The sequence below is a fragment of the Cupressus sempervirens genome, chromosome 4 (genome assembly GCF_028749045.1).
Source record: "Cupressus sempervirens isolate cs-2001-9-10 chromosome 4, ASM2874904v1, whole genome shotgun sequence".
In the NCBI taxonomy this organism is placed as follows: domain Eukaryota; kingdom Viridiplantae; phylum Streptophyta; class Pinopsida; order Cupressales; family Cupressaceae; genus Cupressus; species Cupressus sempervirens.
The window spans coordinates 844,528,223-844,545,405 of record NC_143121.1 but is presented as its reverse complement, the minus strand read 5'-3'; the positions used below and the strand labels follow the sequence as shown (position 1 = coordinate 844,545,405).

The 17,183-nt window shown below is 32.2% G+C and overlaps 1 pseudogene; it reads right to left on the bottom strand.

Annotated features, from left to right (window-relative positions):
* Positions 1-1,412: 1,412 nt before the first annotated feature.
* Positions 1,413-17,183, bottom strand: part of LOC149564025 (potassium transporter 26-like) — a 61,241-nt pseudogene continuing 45,470 nt past the window's right edge.

Sequence of the window (17,183 nt, the reverse complement as noted above, 5' to 3'; positions counted from 1 at the left end):
GGTGGTCAGACATACACCTACTCCTTACTTTTCTCCTAAAAAAATCGTACCACTGCATTGAAATTTAAAAACTTGACAAAATATTTTTTTTCTTCAGAAAAGGGCTAGTAGTTTAAAAAATACATTCAGTTTCCTATATATTGTATTCTTACAACTTTTTGATATATGATTCATAACTACTTCCAAATTTCACATCAAATTGACTAACTGTGATCTTGCACATACCCATCTCACCTACCATACTTACAAGTACACATGATTGATACACATGTCTCATTTAGTGACCTCCATTCATTCTTGCCTTACCTATAAATGCTCCTAAACATTGTGCTATCATTAATAAAAATAAGTGATATTAATTGTATTGTACAAGTCAAACCCAATGTTTGTGTTCCTACTTCCACAATATTGATCATGATGAAATAAAGATGATTTCTACAAAGATAAATATTTAAAATGACAAGATCATCTTAGATATGAAACTCTTATAAGGATTTTCACATTAAACTCCAAATTAATGCTCTTTGAAAGTCTTGTAAATGTTAATACAATAACATGATAATCATAAATCCATACGTATGTGCAAAATGGTTGTTATCGATTATTCCTTGTATGATGTCTTTGGAATGGATTGGGTTATGATTCTCTTTCTAGATAGTCCACTAGGCCTTATGAATGATAGATAATGTTTTTGATATAAGGTCAACAAATTATTATTTTTTGAAATGCAAGTCATTAAATAATGATTGAAAATGTGAAGATTGAGACTAGATCATGAATACTGAGGTATCACAATATTTAAACATTAGATGTCTTTTGGAAGAACTAAGGTACTCAATGACCATGTCTACTTAAAAAGAAGCTCTAAAAGGAGGAGACGTGTTAGAGCCCTAAAAATTAAATCTATTGTTAACTATTTTTATTAAAGTAAATTAAACTATAAGAATAAATCGGTAATATTATAGTATAGATAAAAAATAGACTTATTATAAATAAAAAACAAATAAGAATAAGGAATGAAATTTCAATCGGGAACAAGAATAAAAGGAAAAATTGCATGTAGCAATAGCGAATAGCTTATAATTTTTTCTCTCCTTATAAAGTAGGGAATAACAATTACTTCCATAAAATTTGATAAATGTAGATAAAACATAGCAGGGCCTACTAATTAGGTGTTTCTCCCTAGGCTTATTATTATTGGATGCAACTAGCTTCCATCTAAACTGTATAGTTGACCAATTTTCAAAAGATGGAAAACATCATAGATTTTTCTGAAAATTTCAACATTTGATCTTCATGATCTGCATAGTTGAATTGGAAAAATAAAAGTTTGACTTTATTTTATCTTTAGTATATTTGAAATGGAGATTAGCTTGTCCCTATTATTGGTGGGGTGCTCCTGCCCATGAACGTTATATTTCATAGACCATTCCAACTTGAAGGAGCCGTGCAGGCGGTACATGCAAGGTAGACATGGAGGATCTGCAATTCTTTTGAAGACGATTATAAAAATTGTCAATCACGAGTCTCTCAAAAGCATTGGTCTTCATGCTGGTTTTCAGTGTAGTTTTCCCTACTACAAAAATTGCCCCCACATTCTTTGCCGATTCAAGCTGTTGCACTTCCTCACATGGAGAGAGATTAGTTTCTGCTATTAAAGTTCTTCCTTCATTTTGAGTAACACTTGAACCATTCATGCCCTGGTCCCCTAAGCTGTGTTGGCCTTCTCTGGCAGTGTTTTTGATATATTCTTTTATGTTTTCAAAAACCTGTTTTATAAATTCATGGACTTCCAAACTCGGGTCATCCATATAACCATATTGAGCTATGCATCTGTATAAACCCTTTGGTCCAAGTCGATGAACTTGGTATCTCTCTCCTAACATCACACTCTTGACTGGAAGCACTCTTATTGTAAGAAAAATAAGTATTTCATGAAGAGAACCGACAGTATTCACATAGTGCCTAAGGATTGGTGGCAAACTGTAAAGGAGGTCACTACACATGAAAGAGACTCCTGGGACTCTACAGCCCACATTGGCAACCATTTCATTCACATCTTGCAGACTTAACTTTTTCTCCATTGCATATTCATACTTTTTATTCTGCCCATAACTCCAAGAGAACATTATAGTCAGAAAGAATATGGAAATTAGAAAGGGAACCCAGCCACCTTGGGGTACCTTATTCAATAGAGATGTCAGGTAAATACTTTCTATGAGGAAAAATGATGTAAAGAAGAAAAGTGTAAGTGATATATGCAAGTTCCAAATAACAAGCATGACCACAGCCACCAAGCATGTTGTAATAAGCATCACCATAATCACAGCAACTCCTGCATCACAAAATTCAAAGATTAAAATTACAAAAATTTAATAACATGTAATATATATCCATGCAAAGGAGATAATCAGCTTGGGAAGCATGAATTTGGGAAAATTTTCTAAGAATAAATGTTTTTATGCAAGAATAAATTAAGATCTTGAAAATGCTGATTACAGTTCTTTTGGCTGTTTGACATTAGCAAATGCTACATTTGTCTTATATCTGAAATTTGTCAAATACTGAAATTGTTAATTTGGAATTTAGATTCAAATGAAAATGAAAATCTGATTTAATTACAATTCCAATTTCAATAGGCAATCCCAATTCTACCTCTTGAAGTGGAATTAACAAATTCTCATTTCAAAACAAAATAAAAATTCCAAACTCATATTTCAATCCACTGAACAAAATTTTCTACCCATTCCAGTTTAATCCCAACAAACAAACGGTTGTTAAAAATATTGTAACACTACGATCAAATGTATAACTTTATATCGAAAATAAGGATCTTTGATATAAGTCTTTGATCTTCTTACCATAGGCATTTGCAATTGAAGCACTATCTTGGAAACCTAAGAGTATAGCAAGGCAGATAGCCATAACTATGTAGTTAATCTCTGGAATGTAGATCCGACCCGCCTTGTCCTTTTGATGTTTAAATAATCTTCACCCGAGGGAAACAACCTAGTGCCATAGATTGCTTTATGATTGAGAAGGTTGCCGAAATCAATGATTGACTGGCAACAATGGCCGCTAATGTGGCAACAATAAACATTGCCCAATACACTCCATTGTTTTTTGGTAATGAGCTGTAGAATGTATCTCCTATGTCCTCTTTATGCTTCATTAAGTAACCTGCTTGCCCAGAATATGTCAGAATCAAGGAAAGGTAGACCAGAATGGAGAAAGCAATTTGCAATGTAAAATACCAATTCTGTCATCAAAATGCAAACTGAATAAGAAAATGAAACCGTAATAGTTTAGGTCCCATTTGGTTGGGGAAGATGAATTTTTGTCATAACTAGGTTATCTCATAACCAGGTTTTCGAAAATTCGGTTATGCATTTTAGGAAGATAGTTGGACCGTTTGGTTGACATGGAAGATGAATATACAAATTCATATTCTGTGTTTGGTTGCCAATTTAGAAATTGGAATTGGAACGGAATATGATTGGGAATATCTTTTTCTTGCGTTTGGTTGTTCATTTTCGAATTGGAATTGGAATTTGAAGTAAATTTTTGTAATCTTATTTTATTAGTGAAACACAAGTATTATAATGAGTAAAGTATTAATATTTAATTTAATATTTATGATTACAAATTTATTTATAATTAGACTACATTATTATTATTTTTAATTCTTGAATATTCATAGTTTTATTTTGTTAGTAAATAATAAATAAAATGATTATTATTTTTTATTTTAATTCCATTTATTAACAAAGAAAAGTAAAAAAAATCATACTTGCAATCATTTGTAAAAAATTATTTTTTGTCCCATAGTTGGAAATTGTGATCATATATATTATATATTTTTAAAAAATTATATAAGACAAATTTATTGTCGAATTCATCCAAAATTCAAAATTGTCGAACTTGAACTTGAACTTTGTGACTTAGCCGTTAAATATGAGAACACTAGGAAATCCACGCTCTATACCATTATGCCCCACATTTGACGAGAAACCCTCTCATGCTACTCATTCTTCCCATTATTGTTAGTATTGTTAGATGGTCAATCTTGCATATATAAACTAGCAATCTCACCTTGGTGTGCAATGGATATGCCAAATTTATTTTGGAGATAAATTATAGAAAAAACATGTATTTATGTATACATTTGTGTTGCATGTGATAGTCTAAAATAAACTATGCATCTACCTAAAAGGATCCAAAAATGTCTTAAACCAAACCTCAAAATAACTTGAAGATAATTAGGCTCCTTACTCCATTAGAAATAGCTTCATGTTTGAGATCTCCATCTTTCTATGTCCTTCTGCCTCTCTTGCTTCCTTTATCCCTCTCTCCCCCCCTTCCTTTGTATATGTGTGTGTTTGTGTCCTCCCTCTGTCTCTCTCTCAACCTAGCCCACTCTTCTCTCCTCCCTCTACGTATATATCTCTTGAGGACATCTTTCCATAGATGTAGGAACACAGAAGCTCCTCTCTCTCTCTCTCTCTCTCTCTCTCTCTCTCTCTCTCTCTCTCCCCTTCCTATCCCGCACTCTTTGCCCCTCTATGGATCTCTCCCTTTCATTAAATTTATTAAATTAGTTAATTATTCAACAAAATATGCAACTAAATTTTTACATGAAATATTCTATTAGAAAAAATATACTATTTTACATTCACACACATTAAACATTTGATGATAACTTTAACAAGAAAAATGATGCTTTGTTAATAATTGTTCTTAAAAAATGTGGAAATTTGGCTACATAGATTTTACATGCAATTTAAGAAAAAAGAAAATTGTCTATATAAATGTCTACCCAAATCTTCAGCCATATCTGTTCACTCAAATCACACTTTAGCATGTCTAATGTTCAATCCACTTTGGTACATGTGCAAATAGACTTTACATCATTTCCCATCAAAAGAAGTTCCAACCTAGATAAAAACCAATTGACCAGGTTATTTTTGTACAACCATTACATCTATAACAATAATTAAACATAAAAAAGCCATAGTTTTATTTCTTAAATACTTAAATATCAAAATCTCATTGACTATTTTTTTTAATGTTATTTTATTGTTAAAGGGAACTCTATAAAATAAACTTCCCTCTATGATCATATAAATCATATTTTAACATCATGAAATTTTGATAATGAATTTCACATAATTGCTACAATATGAAAACTTGCTAACTAGGTCACATTATACAACCATTAGAAAATTTTACCCATCATTTAAACAAGATTAACAAATTTGAAAATAATTAATAAATAATCCTTTTCAATAATGGTCGTCCAAGCCCTTCCAGACATTCTAAATCATTGATCATCATAATCAACACTCACACTTCATATAGGAAATGCCTTTGGCATAACTATGTATAGATCAAACAGATACCAACATTCAAATAACAATGTCATCAAAATATGTTCAAATTATGAATGTGATCCAAATATGTTTAAATTAGGTATGTGATCAATAATTCAATGTTACATATGTAGCATAAGATAGAAGATAGAAAAACAATATCCATGAACTGATGAGAAAGAACAATATCCATAATTTGAATGGTGGTGTGAAAACACACCATTAAATACGAAAACACTAGAAAATCCATGATGTATGCCCTTATGCCCCATATTTGGTGAGAAACCCTCTCATGCTGCTCAATCTTCCCATTACTGTCTATATTGTTAGATGGTCAATCCTACATAAATGAACTAAACATGCTTGAAAATTAAAACCTGATTATTTTTTAATGGAATACACCAAGGAGTGGCATCAGAAATATTGACCCTTTACAAACATGCACAGTAAAAAAACATTAGATAGCTCATTTTTTATCAGCATGTGTGGTCTTGCAATATCAGAAAATTAGGAGCAATAAAAAAATACAAAAGAAAGACACTTTGTCAATATCGTTGACAATCTTGTCAGGAAGCACATACATAGGAAACCAAATTGTGGAAAAAAGATAAGAAATTTAAAAAATATCCAAGAAAATTAGGAATATACATATAACATGGGACATAATCATGAACTGTACAATCATCTACCAGAAATCCTCAATACTTTTGATAATCTTGTTAGCGAGAACATACATAGGAAATCAAATAGGGACAAAAAGACAAGAAATAAAAACATATGCAAGAAAATTAGGACTATAGATATAACATAGGAAAAAATCATGAACTATACAATCATCTACCAAATCACATTTCGATCAGCATATGCTCTAAAGTTCTACAATTGAGCATTCATCATTTACCACTCCTCGTGTATTCCATGTATGTATGGTTCAAATATAGCTCTAATTAACAATGCAATGAACAACTATGCCAAACGTTTACGAGATCATAAACTATGTATAGATCAGGTATGTATACATCAAGTATGCTTAGCAAAATAGTAAAAATGTGCTCAGTAATGAGTTCTAGTATAGTGTTGTGAGAGATCAATGCAATACCATTAAAAAAAGCCAACTAACCATCTGGAATTACTTCACATGCCAATCGTGTGAACGCCAATGAAATGAACAACTAAATTGTGTATTGACCAATGCCAATCATGCCAATGAAATGGATGACTAAACTATGCATAGATCAAGAATGTATACATACGTACATACATGTGTACAACTTACATACATACATACATATGTACATACATGTGTGTACATACATACGCACATACATACATACGTACGTACATATATGTGTGTACATACATACACACATACATACATACATACATACAGTTTGTTTCAAATCTGTTTAGCAAAATAGTCAATATGTGCTCACTAATGAATTCTGGTATAGTGCTATGAGAGATCAATACCAGTGAAATGAACAACTAAACTTTGTAACAGTTTTTTGCCAGTAATGAGTTCTAGTATAGTGCTGTGAGAGATGAATGCAATACCATTGAATAGAGCCAAATCATAAACTATGTATGGATCAACTATGTATAGATCAATGGCAATCACGACTTTTATCTATACATAATCAATATGTGCTCAATAATGAATTCTAGTATGTGCTCATGTGATTACCTATATATATCATAGTGCCAATCATAATAGCCATATCATGGTTCTATTTCTATCTACTATCTGCTTAGCAAAATAGTCAATATATGCTATAACTATTTGTTTCGAATCTATTTAGCAAAATAGTCAATATATGCTGTAATAGTTTGTTTAGAATCTATTTAGCAAAATAGTCAATATGTGCTCACTAATAAGTTCCAATATAGTGTTGTGAAAGATCAATGCAATACCATTAATCAAAATGAATCATGCCAATGAAATGAACAACTAAACTATGGATATATCAAGTATGTATTGATCCATGCGAAATCATTCAACATACTTATGAGGTCATAAACTATGTAGAGATCAATGCAATACCATTAAATGCAGCCAACTCATAAACTGTGTATGGATGTCCATCCTATATTTATATAGTATACATGGAAGATCAATGACAATCATGGCTTTTATCTATACATAGTTGACCTATACATAGTTTATCATGGTTCAAATCTGTTTAGCAAAATAGTCCAATATAGAGATCAATGCAATACCATTAAATGCATCCAACTCATAAACTATGTATGGATGTCTGTCCTATATTTATGTAGTATACATGAAAGATCAATGGAAATCATGGCTTTTATCTATACATATTCTATCATGGTTCAAATCTATTTAGCAAAACAATCCAATATAGAGATCAATGCAATACCATTAAACACAACCAACTCGTAAACTATGTATGGATGTCCGTCCTATATTTATGTAGTATACATGGAAGATCAATGGAAATCATGGCTTTTATCTATACATAGTTGACCTATACATAGTTTAGCAAGGTTCAAATCTGTTTAGCAAAACAATCCAATATAGAGATCAATGCAATACCATTAAACACAACCAACTCATAAACTATGTATGGATGTTCATCCTATATCTATGTAGTATACATGGAAGATCAATGGAAATCATGGCTTTTATCTATACATAGTTGACCTATACATTGTTTATCATGGTTCAAATCTATTTAGCAAAACAGTCCAATATATGTTGTAACAGTTTGTTTAGAATCTATTTAACAAAATAGTCAATATATGCTCACTAATGAGTTCCAATATAGTGTTGTGAGAGATCAAAGCAATACCATTAATCAAAGTGAATCATGCCAATAAAATGAACAACTAAACTATGGATATATCAAGTATGTATAGATCCATGCAAAATCATTCAACATACTTATGAGGTCATAAACTATTTAGAGATCAATGCAATACCATTAAATGTAGCCAACTCATAAACTATGTATGGATGTCCATCCTATATTTATGTAGTATACATGGCAGATCAATGGCAATCATGGCTTTTATCTATAAATAGTTGACCTATACATAGTTGATCATGGTTGTATTTCTATATACTATCTACTTAGCAAAACAGTCAATATATGTTGTAACTATTTGTTTCAAATCTATTTAGCAAAATAGTCCAATATATGTTGTAATAGTTTGTTTAGAATCTGTTTAGCAAAATAGTCAATATGTGCTCACTAATGAGTTCCAGTATTGTGCTATGAGAGATCAATGCAATACCATTAATCAAAGCTAATCATGCCAATGAAATGAACAAAAAAATGATGTAGTGATCAATGCCAATCATGCTAATTAAATGAACAACTAAACTATGTATTGATCAATGCCAAACATTAAATAGAGGCAACTCATAAACTGATCCATGCAAAACAATTAAATAGAGGTAGCTCATAAACAGGAATTACTTTAGATGCCAATTAAATAGTCAAAATGTGCTCAATAATGAGTTCCAATATAGTGATGTGAGATCAATATAGTTTCAGTTTAGTGCTACTAGAGATTAATGCAAAACCATTGAACAGAGTAATCATGCAGCATATGTCATTGCAATCCAGTCAATAGTTGAAATAGCTAAATCATACCAAATGTCATTGCAATCTAGTCCACTCTCTCCGCCTCATCCATCATCAAGAACCCTTTGGCTCTTTCACATTGAATCACGAAGGTATCATGTGCTTTCATGAAAAATGCTCGACTCAGTTTAGAGATAGCTTTGAGAGCAGTATATGCGGTACTGAAAACATTATCCTCTTCAAATTTATCCACTTTTACAATCTGAGGCTTATTGAGGCCATCTTTAAGTTCCTTCATAGTTTCGCATATCACATCCAATGATGTAGACAAAGATGTCTGCTTCCTCTTTCCCCTCCTTGATGATGATGGTGGAGGAATCCCTCTAGCACTTGCACTCGACTGATTGGAATGATATAACTCTTTATCAAAATATGGTTGGCTGTCAAGAGGTGCACCACAATTGGTATCATCCTCATCAAGCATGTGAAATGCATCCTTCATAGGGTGCCCTTCTTCAGCATCAAGGGGCATTGTAGTTGTGAACCCTTCAACAATGTCATTGCTGACAATTACAGCCAACTCATTGAAATATTGGAAAGATGACCTCTTATACATTTTTGCATTTTTGAATTCTCTCCTCTACATGTAAGCATTAATAGATGGATTAGGTTGTAAGTTTTTCATTATTAAAATAAGAAGGGAAAATTTCTTCAATGAAAAGAGTATAAAGATCATCCTACCTTCAAAAGCTCATCCCACACTGAATCGTTAGCATCCACAGTTTGAGTTTCTTCATTCCAAGCTAAACCACTTGTATTTTTCAAGTCCTTCATTACTCTATATCCTACTTTCCATGTTTTCAACTTATTCTTAAAATGATCTCGTGATAGATTCAAGTTCATCCCTACATTGAATGTCCTCTCTATCATAGTCCATGCTTCTTTTTTAAAACCACCTTCACCTTTTTGTTTGAGGAGCAAGTCTAGAAACTTGCGTTCCATCGGTTTTGTCCATATTTTCTTCTTTGAAGAAGATTTGTTGCTCGTAGTGAGGGATCCATCTATATCACTCAAAGGAATGGGAGAACACATCTTGTTCACATGATCAGATCCGTCCATGCTCATAATGAGCTCGGTATATGCCATTGTGTACTCCTTCCTGTATTTCATTTAAATTTGAAGGTGATAAACTTTAAATATTAATTTGTAATACATCATAATGGAACGAGGCTTACATATTGAATAGGTAAACGTATTACGATTTAAAGTAATCATACGATTGAAATTGAAAGTTATTGCTCTTTAAATTTAAATGGAATGCAACAAGGAGTAACATCATAAAAATAGGATTTTCAGCGAATTCATTGTTCTCTTGTTACTAGTGGGTATGTGCAAGATCATGGTGTGCCAAAAAGTGGCGATGTGAAAATAATAGAGTTTGAAGACGTCTAAAAGTGCTTCAAAATCCGCTCTTACGTTTTTCCACCTATCCAGGTACCAAACCTGGTAGGAAAGGCGGAGCCTTATCGGATATTCGATTTGATATCGGATATCTGATAATCAATGGCTTATAACATTATTATTATTATATTATAATAATATAAAAATATTATATTATAATAGTATAATATATTATTTAATATTATATAATATAATATTATAATAATAATAATTATTATAATATAATATAATAATAATATTATTATATTATAATCCTATAATATTATACTATAATAATAATATAATATTTAATATTATAATATATAGTAATGTAATATTATATATATAATATACTATAATAATATTATTATATTATAATAATATAATAATATAATATTATAATATTATAATAATAAAATATAATATTTTATATTATAATATATATTAATGTAATATAATAAAAAAAAATAAAAAATAAAAATATATAAAATATAATATAATATAATAAAATATAATAATAAAAAAGTAATATATTATAATATAATATATAATAAAAAAGTATAATATATTATAAATTATAATAATATTATATTATATTATAATAATATAATATAATATAAAATATCATATAAAATATAAGATATATGTTATATGTTATATATGTTATATCTTATATAAAATATAATATGCCGTATCGGATATTCAATATTATATCGAATATCTAATATTGAATCAGATATTCGATATAATATCAGATATCTGATATCTGTGACATTACATATAAAAAAAATCAGACCCACGAGCCCTTATTTCGCATATTTGGGGGCCAGTATTGTGCACTGCGGTCGGATATCAGATCTACAATCGGATATTAGATATTAAAGTATTTTTTTTTTGTTTTTTTAACTCATTTTTAATCTAAATTCAATATATTTTAGCATGCTTTTATTTGTTTTAGTTGAATCTAGGGTTTTTTTGGAAAAAATGGTTAAAATTAAGGTTTTTTTTAATATATATTACATTTTGCAATTCAATAGGAATGGCTGATCAGAATGATGACACTAAGGCAGGGAATAATATTCCTCGTAACCCCCCACCAAATGATCTAGTACCCCCACAAAACTGTCCACCAAATGATCCTCTACCCCCTCAAAACCCTCCTCGAATCGAGGATTTGATAAATGAAAATCTCACTGAGTTGAGAGGTTTGCAAAGAACATATAATAATGTACCTGCATTGGCTCCTATGTTATCCATGTTAAACATCATAGTGGATAACATTGAAACCCTTATGAACCAACAAAATGCCGCTCTTCATTGGCGTGATGAAATGCACAAGATGTTTGATGATGGTTTGGACTATGATGAGGTTGCGGCCCTCAACATAACCAAAGACGATTTGGCTAGCCTTTTTGCGAACCCAAAAATGGGTTTACTAGTCGACCCAAAAAATCCAAACTATCAATTAAATGGTGCCCAAATGATGCCATATGTGCAAAATTTTGAGATCGTTGGTGGATGGTCTTTGATATCCCTCCACATGGCAATTTAGACATACCATTTTATTTCTTTAAAGAATTATATGCAGAATTTGTGTTGAAACTTATAGTGAACTATTGGAGCATGAAGCCCAACATGGGCTGAGGACTAGGAGCTCCTCAGGATAGACCCTCTTCCCAGCAGAAGAAAGCTGACACTTCCCCCCCCCCACTGATATCTCCCCTCCTCCTTGAGTGCAACATCCAGATATTATGACAGAGGCTAGCTCTCAGACCATCAGAGCCATTCATAGGCTGAGTAGCCTAATGATATCTCAGGGTAGGTTAGTCCTGCCTCCTCATGTTGATGATGCTAGTGCTAGTTCATCACACATTTGTGTGCCTCACAGTTGCATTACATGCAAGAATATTTTCCTAGGTCCCATAGGTGATCTTCTTGAGTATCATTTTGTATTAGACGAGGATACACCAGACACACACGCAGAGGCTACAAACCCTAATGCACGAGAGGAGGGGAATGCAGAGGCATGGACTCCTTCAGTGTTGATAAGTGTATACATTTTTTTGTTATGACATATGTGATTTAAAGTTAATTTTTATAATAGAGTAATTTTAATTTTTAAGCCATATTGACTTTTATATGTATGTGATCTTCATTCATATTTAGTTGATGACTGAGGAGGAGCTCAGACAAATTGATGATGCCATGCTCTCAGCCATTTCATTTGGCCTTGAGACATCTATGATACATTATGTTGTGTTCGCATTTATTTTTTCTATTTGATATTGTAGCATGTATGGTTGCTAATATTTCTTTTATCTTGCAGGTAGCACCTGTCCCAGGGGGGCAAAGTGTGGGGGGGTGAGCCAGCACACATTGACAAAGGAAAGGTAATTAGGCATTTTCTATTTGATTAAATATCAATGCATACTCGTAAAATGTTTGTGGTAATCCCATTTAATTACATTCTTTATTGTATATAGGGTGTGGCTACTGGTAATGAGCCTGTGCAGATTCCACATCGTAGACCATCAGGGATTTCCATTCGCACTGAGAGCCCCATTGTATGTATAATTTTCATTTTTTTTTAATCCTTATCTTCATAAATAAATTCAAAACTAATTTCCGTGATATTAACAACTACTATTTTGTATCTCATAGGAGACTCCTAGTGCACATGAGGTCTGACAGGAGAGTTATGTAGATTTGATGACGCAGCCACTCACTCCTGAGGAGGAGCCTACAATAGTAAGTTGTAGTTTGAATTCATGATTAAATATGTTATAAAATTAGCATGCTATGAATTATAATGTTATAGCTTAAATTGTAGATTCATCTGACAAAGGTATTTGAACATATACAACCCACAATTAGAGATGTACCAACATTGCCGAGGGCATACGAGAGGACTCCTGACCAATGCAGGAGGTCGACGAGAGAGGTATTTATTATGAAAATTTGATAGTATAAATCTCCATTACAAAAAAGATCATTATGCATTTGAGTAATTCAATGTTAGATACGTAGAATCATATAAATTTAGTAGTCTAACTTTGGGTTTTCCTTTTTTTTTATGTAGGAGGCATCCGATCCACCTAGTGCAACGCAGAGGCTGCATTTTGATCATCCACCAGCACCCTAGGATAGTATAGTTGTCGTAGGATGCATCATGAGACATTTTGAGATGGCATATGCCACATTGTATAAACAAACATTGATATTATACACATTTTGATGGCATGATTAGCCACATTTTGTATATGGATCTATGTATTTTGATATATATTTAAGTACTTTGTCTATGGATACATGATATTTGATATACATTTGTATAAAATTTTGTCTATGGATACATGTATTTTGATATATATTTTTGTCATTTATGTGCACAATGATATACATATTAATTTAGTATCTAGTATTGTTTAATTTATCATGGATCAGGTGTATTGTTCATGTTTATGGAATATCATCAATTTTGATTATGTTTGTTATATTCAATTCAAATGAAATAATTTTTAAATAAAATTTTAACAACCTTTATTATCAAATTTGGATGCAATGTATAATTTGAAGTGCTATCATGACATAAACACACTTGTTAATCTCCTACACAAGGTTTAGATTACCCCAAATCTAATTTTAAACTCCACCTTCAACCTTGAAACTAACTCTTGGCTTCAAATCTAATCTCAATACAGTTAAGGACTCCACTCCTCAACCATGGATTCTATTCCCAACCACCAAGTCATTCGTAGATTCATAATCTTTGATAACTAGCACTTCACTTTGTTACTATCCTCATACTACAACTTTTCAATTTCAACATAACTTCAAAATATTTCAACTTAAGAGACTTGTTTGGACAGTTCATCGATAGCCCTCATTAGCTCCGAGTTATTTTAGGCCTTAGCATCACTATCCTGTAGCATTCAACGGTTCATTGATAGCCCTCATGAGCTCTGAGTTATGACCCTCGAAATATCGACCTCAAAATGCACTTAGAACACCTTTGGTCTTAGCATTAGCATCAGCATTAGCAATAGTAAAAAGTTCTTTTACTTTTGGTCTTCCTTGATGCTTTAACAACTTTACATTTGTTGCTATAATAAGATGCGAATATATGAGAATTATTTTGTGCTTCTGATAGTCTTCGAATGTAGGAATTCCGTTCCTTATAAGCATGTATGTCTGCAGCCATGTTCTAGCGACAACCATTGAACTAGTAGGATATGTGAATCCATCATCATCTGTGATAGATTGTGCAAATTTTTGTTTACCTCTTACACAACCTGCTAACCAATAATCAAATTTCTCATCATTCCCCTATGGTACAACCAATGCAAAGACATGTCTTGGCTGAAGTAGATCTCATAGATGGTTATGCTCAAGTGAACTTTCCATGTCATCATTTCTGATAGAGGGTATGATAGACAATGGAGTAAGATAATGTGGAGCCCATGTGTTTACCCACTCACTTGACTCACAGTGATCCCAATCACACTGAAAAAAATTAGGACAAAAGCAAGCTAGCTGTCGTGTCCAAATGGTCCATGTACTAGAATTAGAGCTCCAGAATGAATGCATTTTTGATGAGTCTCTCATTGTAGCACAATCTGATCTATCAGCTACGGACCCTTCCTTAACAAACCAAAAGAACCTGCATACCACTAAATCAAGAGTCCCCCCTGTGATAATGCTAAACTATACCAATCAACAATGCTACAAGCATCAAGAAGCTCTGCTGCTGAAATCTTCAGTTGCTCCTTAACTAGAGCTCTCTTCACACATGCCTCTGCTCCATCATGTTCCCCTTTTCCATGGCCAGGCTCAAAAAAACTCCAAATATGAGGCACCCCTCTCTCTACGTGTATCCTACACAACCAATAAAACATGCAAGCATTCTTGAATTGACCTGTATAGTTATTTGACCAAATGATATGCCTATCCATAGCAATTGCATGCTCATGTAAGAAATTAAAATAATTCTCGAAAAAATGTTGCACAAAATCGTGAGAGTGAGATCTATCATCACTCATATAAAAATGATACTCTCTAATAATCTTCCAATTATCTTCCACACTATTAGGGGCATGTCTATATGTTATGTGAACAAAAATAGCAATCTAAATAGAGTTGTAATACTAAGATTGTGTCTCATTTTGAGGTTGCAATGTGTATTTCTCAGCAAAATCAACAACTGATATAATAGTGCCAATGGGAAAAGTCTCCTTGCACATTCTAAATTGTTCATCCAACCATTGAGACCTGTGACTATGTCTTGCATAATTGTAAAATAGATTTGCCTTGAAATCTGAAATAAAACTAGCCACACTGATATCTTTTCCAACCAATTCACATCTAGAGCTCTCACCTCCACTCTTCAATGTGTATTTCACCGTTTCGTATACCTTTTTTTTCACTATTTTCTTTCCAAGATCTTGTTCACACCCCTCATGGAAACATGTGTCAAACTTGGATAAGCCACCACATTCTGAACACTTCTCATTTAAGCAAGCATTTCTATAAAAGAAACAACCATCAACTCTATGACATAAAAGTTGATCTAGCAAGTCTCTTGATGATTTTGGAAGCCCACTAGCATTTCATCTTCAAAATTTGTATTCTCTAATTTTTCAATTTTGGCATTATCGTTTTCAATAGGTACATTTTCATTTCCCAACTGTACATATTCATTATCTGACTCTATGATTTCACCTTCGACTAATTCATCATCAACTTGACTGATATTTAGCATACCTTGTATTTTTTTTCGGTGTTCCATTTTGTCCCTTTCCCTATATGCCACAATGTCTTCATTGGATATCTTCCTTTTGAATTTAGCCTTTCGACGACTACTGCTCCCCATTCAGATGACAATATCAGACACCTAGGGTTATATTATCAAACTGCTTTTGATTGGTTGGGCCCCAAAACACAACCTTTTGTAAAACCCGAAAAAAAACTAAAAAAATGATGTTATCAAGTCTGGAGGGACAAGGAATATGTTGAAAATTGATGCCAGTAATATTCGATATTTGATTTCAAATCGGATATCCAATATGCCCCCAGGGACATCTTGGAGGGAAAACCAAGTTTGTGAGCTAATAGTTTATAATTTATCAATTATTCCACTTATATATATATATATATAATACAGTAACGTAAAGATACGACATATAATCTATTAATATATTATGTTATTCTTATTATAATCTAAAAATATAATATATATTATTAAATTAAATTATTAATATTTTTCTTATATTTTTATTAAATATAATACGTAATATATATATATATATACATATATAATTATAATCTATAATATATTATTATTATTATGAGCTATGTTATTAATATATAATAATATATATATATATATATATGTCCCTAGGGGTCCTAGGACCCCTAGGGACATATTAGAATTGTTCTTATGGGTCAAAGGGGGTCATAGGTTGACCAATGACCCCCTTCGACCCATTAAATGATGACATATGTCCCTAGGGGTCCAAGGACCAGACCCCTAGGGACATATTAGAATCGTTCTTGTGGATCAAAGGGGGTCATAAGGTGACCTATGAACCCTTCGACCCATTAGAATGATTCTAATATGTCCCTATTCTAATATGTCATCATTTAATGGGTCAAAGGGGGTCATAGCATGACCTATGACCCCCTTCGACCCATTACATGATGACATATGTCCCCAGGGGTCCTAGGACCCCTCGAGACATATTAGAATTGTTCTTATTGGTAAAAGGGGGTCATAGGTTGACCTATGACCCCCTTCAACCCATTACATGACGACATATATCCCTAGGGG